The sequence below is a fragment of the Octopus sinensis genome, linkage group LG19 (assembly GCF_006345805.1).
Source record: "Octopus sinensis linkage group LG19, ASM634580v1, whole genome shotgun sequence".
Taxonomy (NCBI): domain Eukaryota; kingdom Metazoa; phylum Mollusca; class Cephalopoda; order Octopoda; family Octopodidae; genus Octopus; species Octopus sinensis.
This window is the reverse complement of record NC_043015.1, coordinates 23,496,128-23,512,626: the sequence shown is the minus strand read 5'-3', so window position 1 is coordinate 23,512,626 and position 16,499 is coordinate 23,496,128. Positions and strand designations below refer to the sequence as shown.

Sequence of the window (16,499 nt, the reverse complement as noted above, 5' to 3'; positions counted from 1 at the left end):
GCCAGTTCACCTTTCATATTCTTTTACATTGAGATCTAAGACGAAACAAAATTAATTTAGATATTTGTATAGCATAGTAAAACATAACCAAACTCGACTCTGCCTTTCATCCTTCAGCTGTCATTAACATCTAATACCAGTAAAGTATTAGGGTCGATGTAATTAACTCTATGCTGCTTTATTCATTTTCACTTTTAAGACAATGATATTTTAATACTCTTTAAATTGTTTCAGTCATTTGACTGCGGCCATGCTGGAGCACCGGCTTTAGTAGAGCAAATCGACCCCAGGACTTAGTCTTTGTAAGCCTAGTACTTATTCTATTGGTCTCTTTTGCCGAACCGCTAAGTTACGGGGACGTAAACACAACAGTATCGGTTATCAAGCGATGTTGAGAGGACAAACGCAGACACACACACACACACACACACACACACATATATATATACATATATACAGTGGGCTTCTTTCAGTTTACGTCTACCAAATCCACTCACAAGGCTTTTGGTCGGCCCGAGGCTATAGTAGAAGACACATACCCAAGCTGTCACGTTTGTGGCTGGTAAGCAAGCTAGTTACCACACAGCCAGTCCTGCGCCTATTAGTTAGTCAGCAGAAGTTCGTCATTACCTTGTGCCGGAACTGCGTGGAGCTTAGGTGTTTCGCTCATAAAGACACACATCGCCCGGTCTGAGATTCGAACCCGCGATCCCTCAACCGCGTGTCCGCTGCTCTAACCACTAGGCCATGTGCCTGCACATGAGAAAGATGTATTAGAAGGAACCCTAAGCAAAATAAAAGTGACGCTTAGAGCGAGCGGAATAGAAAGACATACTAGTAATGGTGATGTTGATTATCATTTCTACTTTAGGCAGAGGTAAAGTCTGAAATTTTGAGGAAGCGGGGTATTCGATTATATCAATCCCAGCACTTAATTGTATTAAATTTATCGACCCCACCAAAAGGATGAAATATAATGTTAACCACGTCAGAATTTGAATTCAGATCGTAACAACGGACGAAATGCCGCTAAGAATTTGGCTCGGTTTGTTGACTATCCTGGCAGCTCACCGCCTAAATAATAATATTTGTTCTACTATAGGTATAAAGCCGGAAATGTTGGAGAGATGGGATATTCTATTTCACCGTCTCCAGTGCTCAACTACTAATTCATTCTATCGACCCTAAAATGGATGAAAGGCAACTTTAAGCTGGGCCGAATTTGAACACGAAGCGTAGAGCTGTATGAATCTACGCTAAGCAGTTTTTTCTGGTCGCTAACGATTCTGCAAGCTCACTACCTTAATAAGAAATAAGCCTTCCTACATTAGGTACAATGGCTGAAAATTTGGACAGTGGTTTAGTAGATTACATCGACACCAGCAATCAACTAGTAATTATTTCTTCGACCCAATGTAAGGAAAGCCAAATTTGACCTCAGCGAAATTTGAACTCAGAACATAAAACCAGACGAAATGCCATAAGCATTTTACTGTGTGTGCTAGCGTATCTGACAGCTTACCACTCTAATCGTAAATAATAAAGACAAAATAAGTGAAGAGGGTAATGTTTGTGCAGGCACGGTGTAATAAATGAAACCCAGTGAGTTAGAAATATTATATTAGTTGTATCATTTTCTCTTTCACTGTGTCTCGTGGGTCTTTTCTGCTTGAAGCCACTGTCTCATAGACATCGGCGACTCTTCCTGCAAGAATGTCGTGATGAGAATATTTCCACTCACTTATTTAAATAATTAAATCATAATAATGATTTGATTTATATTGTTCTTCGTTCAGAAACTGTAGAAAGAAAAAAAACGTTGTATGAAATATGATAAAATTCAGTAAAATAATAAAAATTATGAACCAATTTTCATTATTTACGAATCTTGATAAAATTTTGCGAACTAAAAAAAATCGTTAAAATATTTAGATTTGAAAGGCCAAAAATCAATGTAGGAAGCGAAATGCTGAACTGTCTTCATGCATTTTCATTTATTGTCTATTTTAAATTGCAAACACAGTTTTTTTTTAACTGGCAAAACAGCCAAAAAAAAACAGTTAATGATTTTTGAATATTTTAAAACACTTTTTAAAATTTTATATTTTGTTTGTAAAATTGAAAAATTGAAACACATTTAATGTTTAAAAGGTCGTCGAAATATGCATTTATAGGATGTAGGGGAGAAAATATGCATAACCAGTGGCTAATGAATGTGTTTTAAAACATTTAATCAGACATTATCCCGTTGAACACTATCGAATATCCCTCGAGGGTGTTTAGCGTTTAGCAAATTCCACAGGTTTGGTCAGAGAAGAAATCGATTCTTGACTTGCGACGTTTTCTACTACAAATTATTATCGAAGAATCATCTATGCAGTTATTGTAAATACTGATAATGACAGCCAAATCATTCTCGAATTATACCCTACTATATTTATGAAGATTCAACAACAGCAACGGTACAATGTCGGAAATAAGACAGGATCGTCATAGATTATACGTAAACCTAATTATGGAAGCAAACTACATCGATTTCCATCGCTAGTCCCTCAGATCTACCAAAAGGTAATGAACATGACCCTTCACTTCACTAAGTGTTTAAAGAGACTTTCTAAACTATATCGTGCCCGCTATTCTCTTCGTTCAATTTCTTCACTTGTGTTTTCATTTCAAATAATTATTGAGATTTAAACAATCTTCTTTACATTTCGGTGCACCAAATCCATGCACACTTGGTTTTGTTCATCCTCACCAGTCCCAACCTCATACGTTTCACTTCACGTTGCCATTATTTTACTTCATGTTGCCATTATTTTTCCATTTTTCTAATAAAATCACTATGATTGCTTCTCTAGAAATTCTTTGTCTATATCATATGCCCAAATCAAATAATCGAACAACCAATCTCTCTCTCTCTCTCTCTCTCTCTCTCTCTCTCTTCTCTCTCTCTCTCTCTCTCTCTCTCTCTTTCTCTCTCTCTCTCTCTCTCTCTCTCACTCGCACACCGAGAAAGTTACACTTACACCCAGGAACGCTTAATCGCCACACGTATATAATATCAGTCGCTAATGTTTTTTTCTGTCTAATCAGTGCTCTCTTATTAACAGGTGAGAAAATCAGTGAAAAGTAAAAGAAAAAAAATACTTCACACACAAACGCAAAACGATACGATAACATTATTGCCATACATACACATATTCACTTACATGATAATATTCTCCAAAAAGATGTTTATACATACACACATACATACATACATACATACATACATACATACATACATACACATACATACATACATACATACATACATACACACACAGTCAGAAGTGCGAAATGGTAACAATATACCGAAACACTGAGATAGAAACCGCGATATCTTACCTGACACAAACATATATAGTCGTTCTATTGAAGTCTTATCACAATGTTGATTCTGGCGCACTGCCAATGCAATTGTTAAGTTCAAAGAGACAGAACATATTTTTCCGTTGCTTTTCTCAAGGCCATACATTTCAGTTGACCTCACTAACCTAACGAAGTTAAGAATATAGAGAGAGGCAAAATAATATTACTTCATATTTGAATATGTTAGGAGAAAAGCTAACAAATTTTCTCTACCCCAGTTATTCTACTCGAAATTATGTTTATATTTCGTGTTTTGCTCAGCAATCATCATATAAGTAAAAAAAAAATTAATGCTGGATTAGTGGCAAAAGTATATATTAGCCGCCACTTGATAAAGTAAACACTAAAATGAATGAAGTAGATAGTGCGATGCGGTCAACAAATCCCCTTTGTCTTCAATGCCATTGTCTTCAATGAATGAAATTTTTGAAATAATAGTCTGTAATTTCGCACAAGGTCCACAATTTTGAGGTGAAGTATTAGTCGAGATCAGGGTAACAGAGCACTGGTATGAACACAAACCTGAAGCTGTGATAGAAAATGAGAAATACAGGATATTATGAGATTTCCCCATTAACACTGACCGAACTATAGAAGCGGTATAACTAAATAAGTTTACTGAAGATAAAATAAATGATCTTCCAGGGTGATAGTGTATCTCCACTGATGTTTGTGCTAGGAATGATCCCCTTAATAGAAATATTACAAAATACAAAATTGGGGTATAATCTGAGAAAAGGTAAGAGAAAACTGAAACAGTTGCTATTTGTAGACGACTTGAAATTGTTCAGAGAAACTGAACCAGAACTGGAGAATTAGTGCAGTCTGTGCAGATGTTCTCAAATGATATTAAGATGGAGTTTGGACTCTGAAAATGTACTACGATTGTGATGAGACGAGGCAGAAAGAAATTCAACACAACGATAGGAAATAAAAGACAAAGAAAGAGTACCTGCAGCGAGTACCTGAATGCCAGAGTAATAATTTCTGCAATAAACTCGCACACAGACGCATTATTTCTGTCAGATCATTGATGTAGCCATACCAAATGACATGAATGTTGTGAGTAAAGGGGCTGAAACAAAATTACCAAATACTCCGAATTGAAAGTGGAAATGGCAAGACTCTATGGAATTCGAGAGGGTAATGCAAAAGCGATACCAGCGGTGATCGGAGTGTTGGGCTCAATTAAAGCAACTGGAAATTCCATACAAGATTAATGTCTTGCAAAAAGCAGCATTAAAGGGCACAGCTTACAGCTTAAAGAAAGTATTATCTTTCTTAAATCCTTGTTATGACTTGACAGATAACTAAGTACTCCGGTGCATTTTTACAAACACTGTGTTACGAAGGAATAATAATGATAATAACAACAACAATATTTATTTTCTCTCTATCTTTCTGTCTCTTTCTGTACCTCTCTCTTTCTTCCTCTATACCCCACTCTCTCTCTCTCTTTCTTTCTTCTATCACATACTTCTGAAGATTACTTGTTGACATTGTAAAAATTTTCAGCCGAAATCATAGTCACAGACTAGTTCCAGTTTCTGTCTAAAACATGTCTCTGTCCTTCTCTGCTTGGATCATAAATTTCTAAAATTTACACTTCATACATACACGTATGGAAATCATCTCTTTAAAATACCCAAACTGTTCTACTTCTTCTTCGAGCACTTGACCACTACGAAGCCATTTCAATGCCGTGTATGACAAGTCAATTAAAGAGACTTTGACATAACTGAAAGTTACCTGAAACACTCCTCCCAAACCCATCTGCTTGTTACCAGTAGCCGAACCAAACTCGTAAGGCAAATACCTAATATCCATCTAACATAATAATAATAATAATAATAATAATAATAATAATAATGATAATAGTAGTAGTAGTAGTAATAGTAGTAGTAGTAGTAGTAGTAGTAGTAGTAGTAGTAGTAGTAGTAGTAGTAGTAGTAGTAATAACAACAACATCAAACTTTAGTAAATTACTCCCTTTCTCCCCTCCTTTTTGTTAGCTGTCGGCCGTTGGCGACTAAACCGGCCACCCCAAGAGCTTGACTTGTGAGAAGGGTGCTTGTTACTATTTGGTCTCCCTGCATGTTGTAATACAAGACCTGTCTAAGGGTGGATGAACTCTGAGGAGTCAACGGTCATCCAAATAACAACGCAATCAGCATCTGTGGAGCACCGAGTACTGGATTTAGTGTTCGGTTCAGGAAAGCTCACGTAAAGTTTTAAGGAGAGAAGGGACACTTTAAATCATTGTAGACAAACCCGTCTAGAAATGGTGTCTCGATAAAAATACTGGTAGCTGTGACACTTTATCAACACTTTCCTCTGTGTAGGAGTAATGGTGAATAAAATTAACACAAACAACGACGCAAATGTGAACGGAACTAAAGGTGTAGGATGTGTGGCAGCAGAAACGAAACAATCTCACATATTGTGAGTGGCTGTAGCAAGCTGACACAAAAGCACTACAAAAGGAGACACGATAACGTGGCTAATTTCCCCCACTGAAGGCTATGTGAAAAGTATGGCCTGAACAGAACATGGAAATGATACGAACATGAACAAGGAGTCACCAAGAACAAGGAAAATAAGATACTGTGGGATTTTACAATCCAATGTGACTCCTTAATCGATGCTTGGAGACCAGGTATTGTTGTGGTAGATAAAGGAAAAAAGCGAACCAAGATTATAGATATTGCAATACTTGGAGATGCAGGCATAAGTGACAAAGAACTAGAATAGATTGAATATTACAGACTACGAAAAGATGAAATTGCAAGAATGTGGATTGTGAAGAGAGTGTCTGTTACTCCGGTAGTTGTAGGAGCACTAACAAACAAGGGCGAGTAATATGTCAAACGAATCGTAAGTGACATGAGAGCAGAGCAAGCCCCCAAAACTCTGCTAGGGACAGCTAGGATTTTCAGATTAGTACTTGGATGTTTAATGTCTTCCTTGATATTTAACAACCAAGTATCAAATGTTATAATGTGCCGAAAGTGACCCTGTTTAACAAAAACTCTGACAACCGGCTGCTGTCTGCTCTCCCAGATTCTACCAGAACAAACAAGACCGAACGTTCTGAGAAGTAAAGCAATAATAAAAAAAAAACAACAACAACAATAATAATGATAATAATAATAATAATAATAATAATAATAATAATAATAATAATGATAATAGTAGTAGTAGTAGTAATAGTAGTAGTAGTAGTAGTAGTAGTAGTAGTAGTAGTAGTAGTAGTAGTAGTAGTAGTAGTAGTAGTAATAACAACAACATCAAACTTTAGTAAATTACTCCCTTTCTCCCCTCCTTTTTGTTAGCTGTCGGCCGTTGGCGACTAAACCGGCCACCCCAAGAGCTTGACTTGTGAGAAGGGTGCTTGTTACTATTTGGTCTCCCTGCATGTTGTAATACAAGACCTGTCTAAGGGTGGATGAACTCTGAGGAGTCAACGGTCATCCAAATAACAACGCAATCAGCATCTGTGGAGCACCGAGTACTGGATTTAGTGTTCGGTTCAGGAAAGCTCACGTAAAGTTTTAAGGAGAGAAGGGACACTTTAAATCATTGTAGACAAACCCGTCTAGAAATGGTGTCTCGATAAAAATACTGGTAGCTGTGACACTTTATCAACACTTTCCTCTGTGTAGGAGTAATGGTGAATAAAATTAACACAAACAACGACGCAAATGTGAACGGAACTAAAGGTGTAGGATGTGTGGCAGCAGAAACGAAACAATCTCACATATTGTGAGTGGCTGTAGCAAGCTGACACAAAAGCACTACAAAAGGAGACACGATAACGTGGCTAATTTCCCCCACTGAAGGCTATGTGAAAAGTATGGCCTGAACAGAACATGGAAATGATACGAACATGAACAAGGAGTCACCAAGAACAAGGAAAATAAGATACTGTGGGATTTTACAATCCAATGTGACTCCTTAATCGATGCTTGGAGACCAGGTATTGTTGTGGTAGATAAAGGAAAAAAGCGAACCAAGATTATAGATATTGCAATACTTGGAGATGCAGGCATAAGTGACAAAGAACTAGAATAGATTGAATATTACAGACTACGAAAAGATGAAATTGCAAGAATGTGGATTGTGAAGAGAGTGTCTGTTACTCCGGTAGTTGTAGGAGCACTAACAAACAAGGGCGAGTAATATGTCAAACGAATCGTAAGTGACATGAGAGCAGAGCAAGCCCCCAAAACTCTGCTAGGGACAGCTAGGATTTTCAGATTAGTACTTGGATGTTTAATGTCTTCCTTGATATTTAACAACCAAGTATCAAATGTTATAATGTGCCGAAAGTGACCCTGTTTAACAAAAACTCTGACAACCGGCTGCTGTCTGCTCTCCCAGATTCTACCAGAACAAACAAGACCGAACGTTCTGAGAAGTAAAGCAATAATAAAAAAAAAACAACAACAACAATAATAATGATAATAATAATAATAATAATAATAATATAATAATAATAATAATAATATTAATAATAATGATGATAATAATAATAATTATAATAATAATAATAATTATAATAATAATAATTCTTTGTAGTTTTTGTCACAAGATCAGTGATTTTGAAGGGAAGTATTTGAATAACTCCAGTGCTCAACCTTGTTATATTTTATCGGATCCGAGAGGAAGGATAGCAATAGAGCAAAGGAAATTTGTACGACGTACTAATGATTTTATTCAGCTCGATTAAGAACAATAACTGCACCTAAAACATGGAAGGCTGAGTTCCCCTCGATGGATTTTGAATCAAGCAAAAATGAATCAAAAGAAACAGAACAAAACATTTTCCTTTCGCTCAAACGATTCAGCTAGTTCACCTTAAAATATTTTGAAAAAAGGCCAGGCACTAACGTCAGGATCGAGTTTACGATTACATCGACCTCAGAACTTGTGGGGAACCATACTTTAAGGAACCCGAAAAGATGAAAAGCAGATTTAACCACCGCAATATTTGTACTCAGAACGTAAAGAGGCAGTCAGCATTTTCTCTGACGTTAGTTACTCGACGTCTTAAAGGATTAATACTCATATCGGGGATCGAACCGGTTCTCGTATGAGTACAAAATATAATAAAAGATCGGTAGTTACAAAATCTCTTTCAATAGCTTATCCATCTTTCTGTTGTAAAAACGTTAAAGTTAGAGATGAGCGTTCGTGTGATATAGCGTCCTGGCCGACAGTTCAGGAAAATGTTGTGATCACATTATATCATACGCTATATAGACGTGCGTGTGTGTGTTCTCCCCGCGCTCATGTACGCAAGGGATATTCTAAGAACATCCTGAAATATGAAACGCATTATTGCGTCCCAGAGAATGAATTCTGTATTCACCGACTGTCACACTTTCCTGGAGAGGTCCAACTATTCGTAAAGAAACTAATATGAAAATGCAAATACACCAGTGATTATTATATGAAAAGAGGCCATAATGTTATATTGTTAGCCTATCGACTGTCACGTTTATGAATACTAATTCTGACAAAGAGAACTGAGAGAATACATTATTTATAATCTCTAGCGCAATGGCGACGATGATGATAATTATAGTGACGTTGGTTGTTAGGTTCGTTAATGGAACTAAGAATTACTGGAGGGGCAATCGATGGTGAGAATGATCAAGATGGGGACGTTGGTGAGGGCGAATAGCAGACATAATGAGACTTAATTCATATTTTTATACACATTATTATTTCTTGAAAATTTCTGCCCCTAAATTTCTACTAAAAACTATTGTCAAATATAAGGGCATAATATATCAAGATAAACCTATAGAGCTAAGGAATTAGAGGATGGTTGAGAACCAGAATGTCTTAAAGTGAGAGTCTTAAACACATGGTTATGTCTACATCCTGAAAACAAGAAGTTATTGAATAGATTTTCATGCACGCATAGGACATAGACTGACAAATTAATGTTTGAGAAGTAAGCATTCATTATTTATATTTGACGGATATTTGTCCTCAGCTTGTTTGTTGTTAACACAACGTTATGGCTGATATACCCTCGAGCCTTTATTAGGTGTCTTGGGGAAATTTAGAACCTGGGTTCTCATTCCTAAGATATTTTTCGATGTTATTATCATTTTTATTAAGGTCACTCCCTGGAATGGAACTCGTAATCTTGGGGTTAATATCTACAATGTATGAAACTATTAGTAACTCATAATTATATACTGTATACATTAAACAATCATAAGCATAAATACGTAAATATACATATATATATATATATATATATGCGTGAGAATATATGTATATATGCATACATGTGTATATGTGCGTATGTGTCTTTAGATGTATAGGTATATATGTAGTTTTTGTCGGTTCTATATTGTGTCAGACGTCAATACCTCTCGTCATGAACAGGCGAAACGACGGAAATCAAGACAGAATTAACAATGGAATAAGACACCCGAACAACAAAGAATTAAAAATAAAAACGGATAAATTATGGACAAATACAAATGAAAGATAGGTATTAATTATTGAAAATATGACATCTATCAAGTGACATTTATAAATTAAGTATTATCTAGAACAGTATAGAATGGCTATATTTCATAGGAATTTCCTCCGTGTATGTATCAACAAAGACAATTTTGGGCTGCGTCCATGCATATATAATATTATATATAGGAATATGATACATATAGGTCTGTGTGAGTTTGTGTGTGCCTATACTCACATACAATCATACTGATAATGGAAGAGTGACGAGTTATCAAAGAAGGTTAGGTGTGGTTTTTCGGTTACACCTACATAGACGTATATGTGTAAGTAGATACTAGTTTTCGTATCCACATGTGCGTGTGTGTATCTATACATATATATATGTGTATGTATATATATATGTATGTGTGTGTATATATATACGTGTGTGTACGCATGTATATATATATATGTATGTATGTATGTATGCATGTATGTCATTCAGTTGTATTTCAAGATTTCTTACGAATAGAGAAAGAGCCGGTTTCTAACCTAGATCCAAGCACGTTATTGGAATTTTAACATCAGCAACGGGATTTTGTTTGTTTGCATGTATGTATGTTTTTTATGTATGTATGTATGTATATATGTATTTATGTATGTATGTATATGTGCGGATTTGTATATTTTGTTGTCAGCTTGTATTCACGTGCATATACATGCATATCTAGACATGCTCATATATATTTAAATTATAAAGATCTGTAAAGCTTCAGAGAATTTTTCAGTTCTATGATGGAATGGGTCTGTAGTCTTCGAATTAGCTTCCTTTTTCTTGGTTTTGAGAAGACTAATTTCTCAAGATTGGTATATAGGCAGTGTTTTACATATCCCAGAGCCTCCCTAATTACAAGAATAAAACCAAACTTGTAATCTGGAAACAGTATCTGCAGATTTCTCTATAGTTCTGCGTAGATATTCTCTTTTCCACTGATCTTCCGCCTTGTGTTAACAATCGCTGGGCGGTTAATTTCAACAACTGTACACAGTTTCTCTTATATATCCCAAATAATTATATCAGGCCTGTTGTGCTTACATTTTATTGAGGTTTTCAGTGGAATATTCCACCACTACTCATTTTTATGTATGTATGTATGTATGTATGTATGTATGTAGGTAGGTAGGTACATCTGTCTACATCTGTATTTGTTTCTGTGTGCACGCGTGTGATTTTTTTTTGTATCAAAATACTTCCACGTTCTAATTTTAACTTTATTTGTTAATAATTATGTCTAAACTATTTTGTATTCGGTTTTGTATTCGGCGGTTGGTAGCTTTTATTATTACATGTTATTTCCTTGTTTAGTTACCCAAAGGTGCATTACAACTCCTTCATCTTATGTGTTTTTGTTTAATGTATAGATTGATTGACAAATGGATAGGATATATGTGATATACAGATTAGTATATAGAAATGCAGTTTATGAACTGCTTTGTTTGTTCCTTCTGGAGCCACACCTGGCTTCCTTGGCGTATAGGTTCCCCACCTGGACGGGACGCCGGTCCATCGCAAGTGAGCTGCAAGATGCAGGAAGAAAGAGTGAGAGAAAGTTGTGGCGAAAGTGTCAGCAGAAGTTCGCCATTACCTTCTGCCGGAGGCGCATGAAGCCTAGGTGTTTCGCTCATAAACACACACATCACCCGGTCTGAGATTCGAACCCACGATCCCGAGTCCGCTGCTCTAACCACTAGGCCATGTGCCTCCACTAATGAACTGTAGGCAACGTAAATGTTAAATGATATAATTGTTGAATTATATCTTCACAACTGGAAACTGCAAAAGCGTAATTAATGATAACTAACAGAAGATACAATAATAAATATCTCAGACATTTGAACAGATTTATCACTTACATACTCACAGATAGGTGTAAGTATGCGAAATTATATACCCTCACAGAAATACAAGTATTCTCATTGTTATATACACTGTACATAAATGAACATTACGCAGACAATAAACAGCGGTGGTTGATAAGACAAACTTTGGCTGACTTCAAAGAACTACAACAAAAAGCGCTTGCTAGATTTTTAATTAAAACTGTATTTCTTTTATACAGTAAATAATATTCTACATTCATTCAACAAATTTTCTTTCATCTCATTATATTTTTTATTTTTCCTGTGGCCTCCTCAAATCGAAACATATTCTACCATTTTATTCCCATGATTTCACTCTGCTTGTTTTCTGCCCCGTTAAATGTCTTGCAAACAACTTGCATATGCAAGTGATACCAGTCAAAATCTCCGTAGTGTATTGGGTCATCAGGAGAGAATGCGTTCCGTTTCGGGGCCTACTTCTCGGCGGCATCAATGCACACCGGCCCCCCTCACTGATATGAGGCCCCGCTTGCTAGATCAGCTGGTTATCAAATTAAGCTCAATATCCTTCTAGCCATCGCTCATCGTCTCTTTTTAACCAAATCCAGTGGCTAGCCTTCTCCACTGTAGATTAGATATCGGTCATGCTGGTGTTGACTTTACGATGAGTTAGGCCTAGCGATAACAACAGTCATCTCACACTGTGCCCAACGAACCCTCTACATCCGACTTCGTTTGGAAAATGTTCCGCTTTCCATGCGTCTTCACATTCCTCGAGGAGGTTTACATAACGGTTATATGTAACGGACGCATTTTTGTGCGTTTTCATTCTGTTAAAGAATCTTCGTATGCTGCAATGTATTATATGAATAAGAATATTTTCAAGTAGAAATATGAAGTCCATGATGGTAAACTATGTACTTTTGAAGATTCACACATAAAGGCATTAATATGCATATATAGCTGAGTTCACGTTGCCTTGACAAATGTAATATGGAAGGAGACGTTTAGAATATTAAGGACTAAGAGAAACATGTGAAACACGAAGATGAGTGTTCATGGTGCTTGTAGTCATGGTATAATATCCTGCGCTTCCGATAGATTCCGCATTTCACATCTGGTGAATAATTTACTTTAGTAGGACATCAGAGAATAATATATGAACTAAAAATGCAGAAAATATTTCGTCATGTACACAGCAGATGAAGGTGAGCGGAAGAGAATTTTTACTATGGCGTAAAACAATACAAATGGTATAAAAAATTTGGGATTGCAGTTCTGTCTAGCTGTAGAGATTGCACGGAGTAAAGAGAGTAACAAATGTATCTATTGTCGACCAAAAGCTTGGGATTCCCTCAGGTAATTTTAATATTTCGTAGCACTTCTGGTGTGAGCGATAATATCGTATTGTGAAGAATTATTCATAGCGCCCAGTTGACATCTAATAAAGGAAGCGCCAGGAACGGGAGTAATGAACATTGTTGGTGGCCAGTAAAGCATGGTGACTACAAAACGACGGAATAAAGAAAAATATTAATAAAAAATATAAATAAACAACACAGTCAAGTTTTCAATAAGTCTTAGACAAAATATTTTAGTACTCATACATATACACACACACACATGTGTGTGTAGTGGATTCAAACAACGAACAAACAAGAAAAATAATAACGCTAGTACGTGGCATAAATACTCTATTATCAAACGCTCAAGAAGATTTAACGCTTCGAGACAAGCTCTTCTTCAGAGTAGAGGAAAGTCCGAAGGAAGGGGAGACGGAGAAAGAAAATCGGCAGCGATGCATACATGGTTACATATATATATATATATATATAGATATATATATATATATATAATATATATATATATATATATATATATGCATGTATATTAAATTATATGTTAAAGTGAGATGTGAGGACCCAGATTGCTCCAATCTGGCCAGCCCCAAGGAAAACCGAAGCTAAGAGCATTAGATTCCTTTTGAAGATAGTAGCGAATGTATACGAAAACAAGGAGGGAAAAATGGAGAAATGTTACACAAATACAAATGCAAATAACAGGACATTAACAACAGGTGTCTTTCGACTAAGGACGAATTAAATTAGGGTGGCGTGTGTGGAAGTAAAGCCTTACGGCAAGGACATAACAGATGACAGGCACAGGGAGGAATATAGATGTTATGTATGTTAATATATACACGTACATACGAGTGAGTAAAGGAACAAAGAACACTAACACTTGCATTTAGCTACAGTTACATTTAAAAACAGTTCGAAGAGGTGACAACGCCTTAAGAGATGTGGAGTTGACACTTGAAGTTGTAAATATATATATATATATATATATATATATATATATATATATACGCACACACGCACGTGCATGCGCGCGCACAGACGCACGCACACACATACTTATATATAGAGATGAATGGAGGAATTTTTTAAAATCCTATTAAATGTTTTTTATATGTTCCCTGTTGCTTCTAGTAACGACAATATGAGCGAAAATAGTTACCTCATCTTTAGAAAAAAACAAAGTATCTAAGAGAATTCTCATAGGAGAAACATGCATGTGAGTCTACTTGTATACTGGGAAAACAACATAAATATTAAAAATATAACAATTATAATAATAATAATATAATAATAATAACAACAACAACAACAACAACAACAACAACAACAACAATAATAATAACAATAATAATAATAATAAACCCACAATTGGCCTCGACATCTACCTGAAAAACTGATGACTGGATATCAAACCTTGTCTCCATGTATGAAAACAAGAAAGCATCATACTCAATAACAAAAGAGGCAAAAGAACATCTAAGTGAATTCCAAATACAACAAGCAAGAAAACGCTAAGCGTATGAAAACCTGTGCTAAAACTTCTACCTTAGATATTCTTAGTGATAAATGACAAGAGAAAACCACTGAATGGCAAATACTGCTAATAATGCCGATGTTGCCAAAGCCCTTACCTATCACTGATTAATGTCGTCTGGCTTAAAATCAGAAACAGAAGGGTTTATCATAGCAGCCCAAAATCAATGCCTACCTACAAGGAACTACCAGGCCAACATATTAAAGAACGGCAGTAGCCCAACAACAAAATGAAACCATTGATCATGTCGTCTCCATCTGTAGTCTTCTTGTGCCTACAGAGTATCTCAACAGGTATGACAGAGCAGCACAATATATTCACTGGGCAATTTACAATACCTCGACCTGCCCTATAATAAAAACTGGTGGGAACACAATTCACCTCCAGTGCTTGAAAACGATCACATCTCACTCCTCTGGAACTTCAACATTCAAACTGACAGAAAGATAGATGCGAATATACCAGACATTATATTGAAAGACTTCAGCAAAAAACCATGCATCCTCATTGATATGACTATCCCAATCGACATAAAAGGATCTTTCAAGATCTAACAAAAACTGAGCTAATATAAAGATTTTAAAATAGAAACTGTCAAAATGTGAAATAAAATAATACCTTTTGTCATAGGTGCCCTAGGCATGATAACAAAAGGGGTTCCGATACTAGGAAACTCCAGAATTGTAGAAATTTAAAAGATAGTGCTCATGGCAACTGTCCATATCCTACGTAAAATACTGTTTATTTACTCTCAAATTTCAAAATAATCTCATTACATTCTTTAACATTCTCTACAACAATACTATGAGCAAAGCCAAATATATGACACCCTAGGCATAACACCAACGTGAACTTCTAACTTGTCTCTTGAGATCTATGGGGGAAACTTGGAGCCAACTTGTTCAAATACAAAGTAAAAATCAAACATATAATGATAATAATAATAATAATCACAACACGGTTACAATACGAGTGATTGTAGGAGCACATGAAATGATAAAAAACAAACAAAAGGAAACAAAGAGCTGAAACTTATTTAAGAATGATACCTGGCTTAACATCTATGCAGGAAGTGCAAAAGATAGCCTTTACTGGAACATCACACGCTTTGAGAAGAGCACTGTCGCTATAAATTTTCTTTAGTTTTTCCAAGACACTCGGCAAGAAATGGAAACAGAATTGAAAGATGTTAACGAAAATGATAATAATAATAATAATAATAACAATAACAACAACAACAACAATAATAATAATAATAATAATAATAATAATAATAATAATAATAATAATAATAATAATATAATAATAATAATAAAATAATAATAATAATAATAATAAAATAATAATATTAATAATAATAATTGTAATAATAATAATTATTATCCCCTGATGCAGTACCAGATGGTGGCTCTCGTGGCTCCTGATCTTAACTGATTGGAATTGTTATCATGTACATTGTTTTGTCTTGGTATAAAAGATGGGCTACAGCAAATATTCTGCTCAATACCACAGATTTGCTCGTTGACAATATCCCTTTGTGGTTGACGATATGTGCATCTCTGATCACGAGCAGACGTAGTGGGGGAGCATCAGAGCCGTGTGTTGAAAGGTATTCTTGGAGGTTTGGATAATGCACCTTTGGAAACATGGGTGGTTCGTTCAACGTCTTTAAACGATCCTTATTCAGGGATCTTTTGAACGGGATGGGCTACTCAACCAGAAGAAAATTTTAACTGGGCCCCCACCTGCAAGGTCATGCGCTATTTATCTTGATATGAGATCACCATGTCGCGCACATATGGTTGTGATGCATGTACCTAGTGTACCCTTATCAGACGGGTAGT

At 35.8% G+C, this 16,499-nt stretch overlaps 1 long non-coding RNA gene across 2 annotated transcripts in view; it reads right to left on the bottom strand.

Annotated features, from left to right (window-relative positions):
• Window positions 1-6,716: 6,716 nt before the first annotated feature.
• LOC118767157 overlaps window positions 6,717-16,499 on the bottom strand; it is a 25,008-nt gene continuing 15,225 nt past the window's right edge. The window contains exons 2-3 of one of the 2 annotated variants that reach the window (XR_005003058.1): window positions 9,453-9,460; window positions 6,717-6,743 (exon numbers count right to left, since the gene is read on the bottom strand). This is a non-coding gene — a long non-coding RNA (uncharacterized LOC118767157). Of the gene's footprint in view, window positions 6,744-9,452; window positions 9,461-12,466; window positions 12,478-16,499 lie in introns of those variants that run through there. The other variant, XR_005003060.1, reaches the window with a different exon arrangement.